This window comes from Euleptes europaea, chromosome 5, assembly GCF_029931775.1.
Source record: "Euleptes europaea isolate rEulEur1 chromosome 5, rEulEur1.hap1, whole genome shotgun sequence".
Lineage (NCBI taxonomy): Eukaryota > Metazoa > Chordata > Lepidosauria > Squamata > Sphaerodactylidae > Euleptes > Euleptes europaea.
Genome location: NC_079316.1, coordinates 85,307,765 through 85,322,399, shown reverse-complemented (window position 1 = coordinate 85,322,399; position 14,635 = coordinate 85,307,765). Strand labels below are relative to the sequence as shown.

At 42.1% G+C, this 14,635-nt stretch overlaps 1 protein-coding gene across 2 annotated transcripts in view; it reads right to left on the bottom strand.

The window, feature by feature from the left end:
- Window positions 1–14,635, bottom strand: part of PRKG1 (protein kinase cGMP-dependent 1) — a 918,924-nt gene that overhangs the window by 212,479 nt on the left and 691,810 nt on the right. The gene's annotated exons all lie outside the window — the stretch shown is intronic.

Genomic DNA, 14,635 nt, shown 5'->3' with positions numbered 1-14,635 from the left:
AGTAGTTGTAACAGAAGGCCAGAAATAGGGGATCTAATCCTCAGGGAGTAGAGACAAGGGGGGGTCCAGGAAAAAAAAGAGACTAACAAGGGGAGGACCAAAAGGGAAGGGAAACAAGGGAAAGGAAGGGATAAAGAGGGAGGAAAAAGAAGGGAAGCCAACCTGCTCTATTTACCATTGACCATTCCACAAGCAATCCCGGTTGCTAATGCCAAGGAAAGTAGAAATACTCAAGTAGCTTCAAGGAAGCCTAAAAAGCAGTGCCGTCGAGAAGTAATCCCTGACACATTTCAAGAAAATGGCATGTGGTGTCACATTGTCACAAGTTAGGGTTGCCATTCTGAGATTGGCAATCATGGGAGACTCAGCTTATATTTTCCTTCTAACTTCAAGATTAGATATATCTACTACGGATGTACACTGCATACATCTGATAAAGACAGCTGTGACTCAGTAAAGCTTATGCTGGAATAAATTTTGTTAGTCTTGAAAGTAGGGTTGCCAACCTCCAGGTAGTAGCTGGAGAACTCCTGCTATTACAACTGATCTCCAGATGATAGAGATCAGTTCACCTGGAGAAAATGGCCACTTTGGCAATTGGACTCTATGGCATTGAGGTCCCTCCCCTCTTCAAACTCCGCCCTCCTCAGGGTCCGCCCAAAAATCTCCCGCCAGTGACAAAGAGGGACCTAGCAACTCTACTTGAAGGTGCCACTGGACTTCTGTTTAATTTTTGCTAAAAACAGGAATCAGAAAATAGGAATAAACTGACAATTCTCTCAATGGAGAAAAGTAAGCACTAGAGTGATTTTGGGTCACCAAAGCCCTGTATTAGGGCCAGTATTATTTAACTTGTTCACCAATGATCCAGAAACATGGCAAGCAATGATGATGCCTGCAGAGGACATCAAATTATTCAGGATGATGAAATACCACATAGATTAGGAAGAGAATACAATATCTGGGTGAACTAGAATGGATGCTGGCAGCAAAATGGCAGAGTGGTTTGTTTCAAGTAAACATACAGTGATTCAGATTAGGCATAGAACTTCATTTATATACTGATGGGAACTGAACTGACAGTCCCCAACCAGGAAAGAAATCTCAGGATTGATGTGTGTACTTCAGTAAAATTGCTAATTTATGTTGTAGGAGTAGTGAAAAAGGCAAATCTCATGCTAGGGATTACTAGGTAAAAAATAAAACTACCAGATTCACAATAGCTTTGCATAGGAAGACTGCATTCAGGTCTGTTTGCTCACCTTGAAAAGGATATCACAGAGCTTAACAAGGTGTAGGAAAGGATAAATATAACGATCATGTGGGTATAATATCTCTATACGGAAATGCCAAAGCCACCTCAAGAAAGTCTCTGGAGAGGTGGCATAAAAACATCCTAAATAATAAATTAAATAAAACATTTGGGACTGTTTAGTTTAGAAACAGTTAGTTTAGTTTTTTAAAAACTATGCACGGGCTGAAGGAGTTGGTTTGAAAGAATCTTTTCCACTCTCTCATTACTCTTGAAATGAAATTGACAGGTGGACAAATTAAAATGCTCCTTTGCACAACGCATAATGAACCTAGGGAATGTCTTGTTATAAAATATGGTAATGGACATGGGCTTTGGAGGCTTTATATCGGGCAATTTACTGGACTACGCCTCTGAATATCAGTTGCTGGTGGACAAACAAGAGCTGTTGTCTTCAAGGTCTGCATGTGGTTGGCCACTGTTGGAAAGGGGATGCAGAACTGGATGAACTAAATGGAACCTGATCCAGCAGGATTCCACTCATGGCAATTAGCAACATGATTGCTGACATGTTGATTTCAACCTGCTGGTGGTGGGTACATGTCTCTGCAGCCATGAGCAAGCTGCTGGCACCCGTAAGGTCAGTTTCCATGAGATGGAGTTCATGAGGGAGAACCACCCTGTGAACAGTAACAAAGTGACATGCGATTTGTATGTTTTCTACCATACCACATACCATACCACATAACTGCTCCCACCAAACAGAAACCATCTGGGGGAATAGTTGGCCAGTTACAGAACTTTGTGGGTGCCACAGGGTTTTCTGTAATAGGTCAGATCATTCTTTCCCTGGACGATTACTGATCCTGAGTGAAAACAGTGCACACAGGAATAGAGAACATGCAAATCATGCATGGCTATGTTACTTGTCTCATGGTAGGTCCATAGTCCTCGCCATACAAACTCTATCTGATGGAAACTGACCATCAAAGTTCAACACACATGGATTTTAATACAGCCTGGAAAGTGCCCTGTGATGAAAAACCAGCATGACACAATTATATTTATTTCCTTTAAACAACTGTGAACGTGTCTCGTGTGTGCACAATGAGACATCTTTAATTTCCTTCTCCAAAGTTCAAAGCATGTGTCCACTTTCTGGTCTACCAGGAATTTCAACATATATTGAGTCATAAATTAGACCAGTTGAAATCGTGGGCAACTTATTGCAAAGCATATAAGTTACAAATTGGGGTGAAATTAAAAGCAGAATGGATGGTTAAGAAGCAATAGTTCAAGGCTTAAGAAACTGATCCAACAAAATGCAGTCCCAGAGAGTCACTATTAATCTAACATGAAATAAAGAAAGGATATAATGGGATAAAATGAGAAACTGAATAACACTAAAAAGATTAATAACAGTCTCAATCTTAGCGAACAATTCAGTGATGAAGTGAACAGAAGTTTAGAAGTTAAACTTAATTAATAAGGCAGAGGTTCCCAATTTTGATGAACAGATTTAATAAATATATTTTATTTCAGTCTGTCAGAGTTCAAGATAAAGCATAATTCTGTTTCTAGTGGACAACTTTGTTTTTTATTCTAGAAGGTATGTTCAAACAGGTGACTGCTGGAGAGCTCAGCCTCAAACACATTTATGTGAAAATTAAAAAAAAATAGAATATTTAAGGTTAAGCCATAAAAGTTACCTCAAATCAGTAAATTTTTGGCTTCATTTCAAACACCCATGTTTTTAAGGACTCTTACCCTGCAATCCTAAAAGCGCATTCCGGGGGGTAAGCACCATTTAATAGACCCAAGAGTGATTCTGACTGGTTGCTCTCTTAAATACTTTATATCTTAAAGTGGGGGGGACATTAACTTGGTGACATAGGCTACAATCCTAAAAAACACTTTCCTGGGAGTAAGCCCCATTGAATATAATAGGACTTGCTTCTGAGTAGACATGCTAAGGATTGCTCCCAACATTTCCTAATCACATCCTGGCTGAAATAATATCTGTCCAAGAGGGTGCCGAGGTAGGGGCTGCGAGCTGCAGCTCCTGCCTGTTCCGTGGTTTTAGCCCTAAAATTAGAAGTATTTAGGATCTAGCAGGCAGAGTTTGAACATTTGATGTTCCTGGGCACTGCTGATAAGGTAAACCAAAAAACCATGTGGGAAGCTACCTGGTGGAGTGGCAGAGTAGTGTGGAGCCAGCATGGTGTAGTGGTTAAGAGCGGTGGTTTGGAGTGGTGGACTCTAAACTGGAGAACCGGGTTTGATTTCCCACACCTCCACATGAGTGGCGGATGCTAATCTGGTGAACTGGGTTGGTTTTCCCACTCCTACACATGAAGGCAGCTGGGTGACCTTGGGCTAGTCACAGCTCTCTTAGAGCTCTCTCAGCCCCATCTACCTCACAGGGTGTCTGTTGTGGGGAGGGGAAGGGAAGGTGATTGTAAGCCTGTTTGATTCTTCCTTAAGTGGTAGAGAAAGTTGGCATATAAAAACCAACTCTTCTTCTTCGTACTTGTATTTGTAGCATCCAGGTGTCCTTAAGGAAGTTAGGATCCTCATGTTTGTTATTGCAATTTGTGCTAAACTGCAGTATGTGTCTAGTACTTGGAGACCAAATATGAGCAAAGCACAAGGGGGATGTAGCTGAAAGGAAGTTTATGTATTTAATAACTGGTTATTATTTGCAGGACAAAACCATACACAAGACAATACAGAGGGTGACTGATAATTTTATGAGCTGCATGCAGAAGAGGGGAGAAACCCTTCAGATCACAAGAAGAACCATCATAAATGGACTACCCAATATATATCAGTGTCGAAGTAATCATGGCTGTGTGATAATACAGTTTCCTGAGCTGGTACATAGAACCGGGCTGGCAGTCGGCAGTGGAGTGCCATGCCTGCAGATTTGGTTGCTGTCCCCCCAGGAAGAGTTGGGGGCTGGCTCCTGAAGAACCATTGCTGGACAGGTGGGCCTTCTGACTGGCCGCTGGCAGGATTTGGCCGATGGCTGAGGAGCCTGGCGAGCCCGGTGCTGGATTGGGCCTAGTGCAGTCAGAGGATTCCAGCAGTGCTGGGCTCCAACCTAGTCTGGTGGGCTGGGAACAATCACCTCTGTTGTTTCTTCAGTGGATGTCTCAGCATCAAGTATCGTCACCATCACTGTGTGACATCAATTACTGTAGGGAAGTTTTGGAGGTTTCCGGAGCAGCTTCATTGAACTTTGGAGAACTTTAGGTGATCCCGGAACTCCTGTGGTGGTTACATCAGATGCCCCTGGTTTGTTGGAGATTAACTTCAGCTCAGGTTGCGTTCTCTGCATTCCCTCTACCTCTTGGACTCTACCTCTTGTTGAAGATGATGTTTTCCATTTGGACTATGCTTGGGTTGAACATCTTGGAGCAGGCCTGATAAGGACTGGAAGGCTGTGGGCACCATGGGGATGGATTCCTGAGACTGGCTTTTCTTTCTGGCCTCAAGAGTTAAGAAGACCTTTGACCACGATCTTCCTCCACCACCAAAAAGTTGTGGCCATTTTGAATCCAGGCATTAATATATTGCACTAGGCTGGGAGCATACTTCTCTGTGAATGGGGCACCTAGAGGCACTGCCCTGGGACTTTTGAATTCCGGCTGTCACTCCCCAAATTGATTTATCTGAGCATTAGCTTGGTTAGGAACATTGTTTTATGACCCTGTGCTTCCTTTAGAGAGACATTAGTTCGTTTGGTGAGGGGGTTATAGGGAGGGGGATTGATTTTATTGATTGTTTATTTTAATTGTTTGTACTGCCATTGCTGTTATTTTTGTGGGTATTTAGATTAGAGGATATCCCATCTCCAACACTGATGCTGTGCAATGCTAGCCCCATAGCAATAAGACCACTGTCCTGTAAAACTATTTTATACTACAGTGTGCAGACCTGGTATATGTGACTGAGACCTTGGTGCGAGAGGGTGAAACTATCGCCTTGAAAGAGCTTGCTCCCCCAGGTTTCTTGTTCCTCCATCAGTCCCAGACAATGGGCCAGGGTGGGTGACGTTGCTCATCCGGGAGGCTTTCTCCTTCAGGGCTCTACCTGCTGCAGACATCCCTGGCATTGAATATGTGGGCCTGGTGTGGGACACCAAGGAGAGCTCGGCTATCTGGCTGGTGTACTGGCTGTGCAATGAACTGGCAGATACCCTGTCAAGCCTGTTAGAGATGGTAGCAGACTGGGCCTTGGAGTTTCTCAGACTAATAGTCTTAGGGCACTTCAACAACCATGCTGATGCCTCCTCTTCTTTGCAGGCCTCAGACATAGTGTCATCCATGGTGGCACTAGGGTTCTCCCAGTTTGTTTCGGGTCCTACACACCAAGCAGGCCATATGCTAGATTTTATTTTTGGGTTAGGGATAGGTATGGGTCTGATGCCGATAGAGGAAGTACCACGGTCAGACCACTGTGCCCTGAAGGCCTGGATGAACTTCCACCCTATTTGGGCAACAGGCTGATTTATGCTCTCCCGCAGAGGCTCATGGCTCCAATTGGATTCCAGTGTGTTCTTTGGGATCATGTTTCCCCTGGCGAGTCTCTCAATGAACTGGTAGAAGACTGGCATTGCTGACTTTCTGAAGCCATCAATGAAATCGCTCCTTGATGCTCTCTTTGCCCCCGTTGAAACTGGACTCCATGGTATACTACAGAGCTCCATGGTAAGAAACAGGAGCTTAAATGGCTAGACCGAGTTTGGTGACCGAGTTTGATGGCAGCGGTCTCCAGCCTGAAGAGTGTCCATCTGTCCTCAACTAGTGCCAGGGCTTTCTCAGCCCTGGCCCGGTGGAATTCTCTCTCCAATGAGACCAGGGCCCTGTGGGATCTCAAAGAATTCAGCAGCGCCTGTAAAACAGAGTTATTCTGCCAGGCCTACAATTGAGGGCAGCCACGGATATCATCTTGCTGGCCTCCCCACCCCTTTTTATGTTGTTGTATGTTATCTTGAGGGGGCAACCTGTCGCTTGTTTCAGTCAGCGTGGATATGGGTGTAATTTAGGCACCATCTTGAATTAGTGAGTTGAGAATTATTTTTATTGGGATTTTATTGTTTTAACTTTTAAAAATAATTTTATTGTTTATTACTATTGATATATTTTAAATGATGTTACCTGCCTTGCGTCGCAAAATAAACAAACAAAAATAAAAATAAATTAAAAATGGAGATATACTGCCAGGCCTATAGTTGAAGGCAACTGTGTGTGTGTGGGGGGGGTCCTCCATCAAAGTTGGCTTCCCTACCCCCCTACTTCTTATGCTGTTAACTATTAAAACTCAGGTGGCCCTGTCTGGCTTTCCCAGGTACACAATGGCCCTATGACAAATGTTGTGCACCATTCGTTTTAGCTATAAATTGTTTTAGCTTTAAATTGTTTTAGTTATAAATTCATTAGTGTGTAATTGTTTTATATCTTTTTTATTATGGCACTATGGTCTTACGCTATTACATATTGATGTTAGTCGCCCTGAGCCCAACCTTTGGCTGGAGATTAAGGGCAAGATATAAATAAAAATAAACAAATAAAATGTTTGGTCCTTTCACGGGTGTAGGTCGAGTATAATTTTCAATCATAAAAGCCTTTTCAAAGGAGATGAGCAAGCTAAAAGGGATGACATAATGTTACCCTTTAAAGACAGCGTAGTGCTTCTAAAAAAAAACCCTTCTAAGCATGAATTGTCTTATTTCTGAAATCCATCTTAGTTGGGAAAGCCAAGCTGAAACATCTGCCAGTGATAACGTAAGGCAGCTACATGTAGTAGCAGATGTCACTGTGAGCAATAATATGGGATCAAGTACAAGAGGCAGACCTAAAAATATATGATTAACATTAATTTTTCCTTAATTCAAACATATTAGCTTCTACAACGAACAAATTGTAGTTTAAATCATAATTATATAACATCAGTGAGAAGGATTTGGGTTACGAATGCCTTCAAACAGCAGGAAGGAAACACTTGAAAGAAATTCTCTTCAAGACTTTTTGCTGCCTGGGAAGATGGAGGAAAAAGAGAACTGGATACCACAACAACCCCATTACTAAAAATTAACCAATTTTCATTGGTAAAGGGCCTATGGGAGAAAACAAAGTTATTTTGAATTCCTATTGAAATAAAACTAGGCAGAAGCAGCTCCTGAAAAACAGTTCACCTTCTGTTTTACCCTCAGCACTATTTCAAAATATAAATTAGGTCACCAAGAGTAATAATCCATTCTTCCAGGGACAAGATGATCAGGCCGCTATGATGCTGGATTCTCAGAGAGACTATATTTTATACAGAAAGAAAAAAACAGCTACACGCTTCTAAGAGCAGCCAGGGTCAACTAATAATTCAGAATGATAGGGCCAAATGCTGCTGCACAGCTCTACATAAACCTTTCTAATCTAAGAGATAAATTCAAGATAAAGTGTAGTAGTCCTGCAAGAGAAGGGGCACTGGGACAGTGTGACTTGCACAAGAGTAATGATTATTTCAGTATTGCCTCAACATACTCAGCACACGTTGCAGGACTGAGTTCATATGGTAAGGTGAAGTGAGGTAAGGAAAGAACACACGTTTGGTAGGGCGGCACACTCAAGATTACTTGTGTGTGTGTGTAAAGTGCCGTCAAGTCGCAGCCGACTTATGGCGACCCCTTTTTGGGGTTTTCATGGCAAGAGACTAACAGAGGTGATTTGCCAGTGCCTTCCTCTGCACAGCAACCCTGGTATTCCTTGGTAGTCTCCCATCCAAATACTAACCAGGGCTGACCCTGTTTAGCTTCTGAGATCTGACGAGATCAGGCTAGCCTGGGCCATCCAGGTCAGGGCCAAGATTACTTAGCACAAATGAATTTCCTCTAAACACCTTTTTAAGGGGCACACATTGTAAACATCCCTATTGCAGACAATGACAATGACAATTATTGCAGACATAATCAGGGTGATACCAGAATATTTCTCGCACACTCCAAATGAAAACTTAAAAATATTACTCAACATATACTACAAATGCAGGACTAAGCTGTGTTCAAATATCTGGAGCATTGCAAAACCTGTTTAGCTTCATGTATAGATTTAAAGTTCCTTTCTGCTCAGACCCAGAGTGGAGGTTCCTACATCATATCCAGGGAAACAGCTGCCATGCTTGCAGACTGAGAACTGTGTAGAATTCTGGCCAACTTGAGAAGATAACTATCCACAGATCATTTCAGGGGTAAGGAAAGATGGAGTGGACCGGTATGAATGATTCTGTGTCTGTTAAGCTCACATTTGACAGTGCATCTTTGTTTGTGAGTATCAAGTTATTGATATTGGAGTTATTGGACAGCCAGCATGGTGTAATGGCGGGGGACTCTAACCTGGAGAACTGGGTTTGATTCCTCGCTCTTCCACATGAAGCCTGCTGGGTGACCTTGGGCCAGTCGCAGTTCTCTCAGAACTCTCTCAGCCCAACCAGAGGCAGGAAATGGCAAACCATCTCTGAACGTCTCTTGACTTGGAAACCCAACGGGGTCGCTATAAGTCAGCTGTGACTTAATGACACACACATATCAATTTATTAGGTGGGAGTGAAGGGGCTTTTAGCATATATATATATATATATATATATATATACACACACACACACACACACACACACACATGCACACGTTTGGGTGCATACTAAAACCATAGCATGTGAGGAAGACAAACGTATTTCTAAAGATGTGTAAAGGTCCCCTGTGCAAGCACCGGGTCATTCCTGACCCATGGGGTGACGTCACATCCCGACGTTTACTAGGCAGGGTGGTTTGCCAGTGCCTTCCCCAGTCATCTTCCCCAGTGCCTACCCCCAGCAAGCTGGGTACTCATTTTACCAACCTCGGAAGGATGGAAGGCTGAGTCAACTTTGAGCGGGCTACCATCGGGATCGAACTCAGGTTGTGAGCAGAGCTTGGACTGCAGTACTGCAGCTTACCACTCTGCGCCACGGGGCAGATGTATGTCCCTGTGTTCTGACTTCTGGGGTTCCCTAACACATGTGTAGTCTTCTGCAATGTTTGAAGAGGCTCTCATGAGACACAAGTAATGGCAACCATTATTATTATTGTGAATTAATCTGAGGTGAAGACAATTTAATCCTTTGTACTAGCTGACACATCAACACACACACAATGAGCAAAAAATAAAAAGTCGCTTCTATATTATAAACTCACTGGAATACGTAGCTCAGTAGGATTCCCATAGTCAATTCCAAGAGCAAGTGTTGGATCAACAGTACAAAGCTTAGAGTTCAGTTCTACGATTATGTACTTTAGTGATGCTCATAAAGTGAGCAAATAAAGGATTTGGATCCTATTAAATGCTCAAGCTTGCTAACTGCTATAGCCAGCCATGGGAAAAATATGTGGAGAGTCCTCCACTATGTTGAAATATAGGAGAGCCACAGCAAAGGCTGTTGCCATAGCCATCTGGACTAATGCATGACAGCCATTCTTGTTAAGCCCAAGAGAGTTGGGCATAAAAACAGTTCAATGTTAACCTTTCTCCTGTTCCATCTGGTACTGAAGTCTGGGGATAGAGCCATTGGCTTCTATATTTTTAGAGCCCTCAACGGAAAACAATGCAAATTATGTTGCAAAAAAACATTGCTTTTCCACACAGGTTTTGAGCTGTGGTTGAAAAATATCAGAAGGAAGAACATGGCTTGGTTATGCATTCAAATATATAAGAGAATGTGACACACTGCAGAGTGTTCCAATCTCTCTGAAGTAACTCTTCCAAGGCGGTATTACAGTGCCTCACTCATTTTAATATCGTCTGAATCTCTCATCATCTTGAAGTTACACCTGAATAATTTATGATTGAAAAGATATGTTTCTGCTCTTCAGTCACTTAATTACATGACAGGCACGAGGGCTCCGCCACAATTTCTCACTCAGAACCAATCAAAATTAAAAAGGAGTAAATTCAAAAGTTCTCAGCCGACTTATAGGAACATATAAAGTGTCCTTTTACCAAAATCAGAACATTGGGTCATAGAATAATAGAATCACAGAGTTGGAAGGGGCCATACAGTCCAATCCCCTGCCTAATGCAGGATCAGCCTAGCATCCCTGACAAGTGTTTGCCCAGCCTTTGCTTAAAGACTGCCATTGAGGGGGAGCTCACCACTTCCCTGGGTAGCTGATTCCACTGTCGAACAATTCTTACTTATCTTGAGGGGGCAACCTGTCACTTGTTTCAGTCAGCGTGGATATGGGTGTAATTTAGGCACCATCTTGAATTTCCCCTAATATCCAGCTGGTACCTTTCTGCCTGCAATTTAAACCCATTGTTCTGAATCCTATCCTCTGCTGCCAATAGGAACAGCTCCCTGCCCTCCTCTAAGTGACAGCCCTTCAAATATTTAAAGAGAGCAATCATGTCCCCTCTCAACCTCCTGTTCTCTAGACTAAACAGTCCCAACTCCCTCAGTCTTTCCTCATAGGGTTTGGTCTCTAGGCCCCTGATCATCCTTGTCGCTCTTCTCTGCACCCACTCCATTCTGTCCACATCCTTTTTGAAGTGAGGCCTCCAGAACTGCACACAATACTACAGGTAAGGCATGACCAAATGCACTGTACAGTGGAACTATGATATCTTGTGATTTGGGTGTTATGCCTCTGTTGATACACCCAAGACTGCATTAGCTTCTTCTTTTTTTGTCACTGTATCACACTGGCTGCTCATTAACTTATGGTCCACCCGAACCCCAAGATCTTGTTCACACACACACAGTTCCTCATCATGCTAGGTCCGAAGCTGTTCGACGCATATAATAGGAAGATAGGACATTTTGGAGGACTTTCATTCATAGGGTCGCCATGAGTCAGAAGTGACTTGACGGCACTTAACACACACACACATCATGCTAGGGCATTTGCTCTAGCTTGTCTTAACACTAACCCCTCTGAAGTACTGCATGGCAGGTTTTGTAATATTCCATATTCAGATTGTGTTTGTCCTTGTGACCAAGGTAAAATTGCTCTCTTTTTTTTTACTGTTTTTAGAATCACTGGATTTTATCTGTTTTATCACGCTTATTGTTTAATAATTTTCAAAGGGATATTATTCCTTATCTGATGCTAGACAGTGTTCCGAATATTACCTTATCAGTTGCTAAATTCCTGTCATATTTTCCTTTAGAAACTAATTTACTACTCTTCTAGTCATTGCTCAAGAGCTATTAATCAGGGGGTCTCTGGAAAGGAAAGGAAAGGAAAGGAAAGGACAGGACAGGACAGGACAGGATAGGACAGGACAGGACAGGAAAGGAAAGGAAAAGGAAAGGAAAGGATTGTTTTCAGTTTCACAAAACTATTTTTCCCCACAAAAGCCACTCTGAAGGCCCACTTAGTCTGTCCGGGAATGAGGCCCCAGATTATAGGTATATATATCAGAACACTAAGGGGCACACTGAAAAGGTAAGTGAAGCTTTCACAACCAAATTTTCCACTACATACCAAAAGGAAAATATTGTCTGGCATTCCCACCACGCATAACCTATGTGAAGTATCGGCATCTCCAGCATGTTGTTAAGTTGAAAAGTATATGTTTTAAAAGAACAAAGCAGAGGTCCCCATTTTATTGAGTCTCTGTGCCCTTCTAAACTTTTTTAGAATGGGTGGGCTCCATGACAAAATGGCTGCTGTGGGAGGGGGTGGAGCCAATTACAAAATGTTAGGATGTTCCAAGCCAAGCATCCTATGACAATGGAGGTACTTATTTCTGAATGGGTACTACTTGCAGGCAGAAAGGTGATGCCTTCTGGAATCTTCTGAAATACCTCCAACTCCAGTGAGATGGAGAAAAGCCAGAACTGGCTTTTTGCCAGTAAGTGGATGCCAGGAAACACATTGGACATAAAGAGTTTAGGATCAGGTGATACATTTTTGCCTTATTTCACTGGTTTCATTGGTTCAGGGGTTCTGAGGCACTATGTGCTACATAGAGATTTATGGTATGAATATTAACAAATGAATGAATGAATATTAACTAATGTTAGTTCCCCTATTTGTTTTCGTTATAACAATGTCACTAACAATTGGAGCAAAATGCATTTTTACGTTCATTAATAAATGACGTAAAGCAATGAATGCCCACAGTGGTGGTGAAAATGAAAAAGGCCATGCCCTCCATATAGGGTTGCCATCTGCCAGGTAGTCAACAAAAGGACTCAAAACCACTGTTAATACAATATTGTAAAAAACAAACAGGGCAGGCTCACAATTACAAGAATATCAAACGTGTATTCAAAGTCAAAACAGTGCAAAACAACAACAAACAGTACAGTGGAAATAAATATATACAATGCTATACAATATGTACAAACTCTCTAACATAAGCACACTGGCTGTTTCTTAAGTCAGACGTGAAGCAGAGTCCACTTCGACAGGTGAGTAGAAAGTCACTTCAAATGGAAGGATTTTGCCGCAACAACTACGCGGACACGAAGCAACAAGGCAACAAGGAAGCGCTTTTCCGGATATTATAAGGCGTTTTCACCATCAAAGCTTCATCAGCCTCAAGTACAGAAGAGAAGGAAACTCCCCGTGAAACTCCTCCAGGTTACTAGGGAAGGTTGCGTCTTTACTTAGGTGGTTGGTTAACCATCCTAGTGTACAAATATTATTTACTATGTTTTGCTCTTTTTATATTTGTTTTTTAGTATTTTAGTATATGCTCCCCTCGAAACGGGACTGCAATACAATGTCCTCCTCTCCCCAAAGTCCCTCCCCTCCCCAAACCCTGCCCTCCTCAGGCTCCGCCCCAAAAATCTCCCAGTGGTGGCGAAGAGGGACCTGGCAACCCTACCACCATACCCTTCTTGTAGGCCTTGTGATTTATCTGATTGGCTGTTGACTGAAACAGGATCTGCCGATGACTGCTCTTAGAATATTCTAGAATTTACAGCTTTCCCCCCCCAGATTTTTCCATCTTCCAGTACATATGTCTTTCTTTATTGGTTTTCCAAATAGCATTTATATACTGTTTGATTTGTAGTTCTCTCGAATCAATTTTTGCATAAATGAAAACAGAGGACCTCAAGAATGTCACCATTTTCTTTGATACATGGCCCATTTGTTCATGTGCTACATAAAAGAGTGAAAATGACAACTGAGAAATATGATTGAAGTTACAGTTCTAAAGGAAACTTTCTTTAAAAAGTAAAAAAAAATAGTTCTGTGACCATCTAAAGAAGTGAGCATAAGTTGCTCAAGTTATTTTCTTTGATGTTGGCTTGAGTAGATCAAGTGAAAATACATCATCATAAGGAGAAGAACAGGCAGAATTTTGTCTGCATATCTGTCACAGGAAGACATATTAATGGTCTTCTTTAATTGTGCCTGGCTGCAGGACTTGCTAGCATATAATTTTGCAGGTGCAAAACTAGTAATTAGGCAAATCACAAATAACATTAAATTGCCTGGTGTGAAATTAACATGCCTTTAATACGTTTTGAATGAGCAAACCCAGATCTTTCCACATATCCCAAAACCTGACGGTCATTAAAAACGTTTCATCAAAATTCTAGCACCCGCATACCTTAATTGCGAGATATTATATTAAGCTGAGATAATCAAAATTCAACTGTCAGGTGTAATGCGTCAGATATCGAGAGCAACTATCAGGCCAAAAGACTAAGGAGGAAAACCAAGAATCCACTGCAGTGAATAGAACATGCATCACATCCAAGAAGCCAAGAGTTCATGGAATCAAGCTAGCAGAGGAAAAGAAGAGGAATTCCTTTTAAAAGTTAACTGAGATTCTTTTCACAGTTGATTGAGCACATTTGCTAGACCAATTTTAGCTCAGGAATGCAGGGTAGTGTAACCTTTGCCTAGTGGCATAAACTAGCACAAACTTCTGCTGCCCCCAGATGAGTCAGCAAACAGTATAGAGGGAAAGTAGAAGTTGCAATTGAATTTTGTGACGGGGCAGTTCCCTCAAGTCTGAACTAGTTTGGGTCTTTCCAAGATTTCTTGGAAACCCTCTCAGAAAATGCAGAAATTTTCTGAGAGTGTTTTAGAACACCAGAAAAGAAGGGGACAAAACCACCTCTCCAACTTTTGACTGCTTCCAGCCCGCCATTTTCCTCTTTCTTTTTCATCTCAGGTACGGGCTCGTGGTTTACAACCACAACAAACATAAGTCCAGCTGGTGAGACAGCAAGATAGACTTCCTCTTAAGTGGATCCTCCACATTCAGAGGAAGTCTACCTTGCTGTCTCACTGGAGTACAGGAAAATTACTTGCAATGCAATTAATTACCTGGGACTGCTAGAGATAAACAGCAGCCTCTCCAATTAAAATTAAACTAAAATGAGATA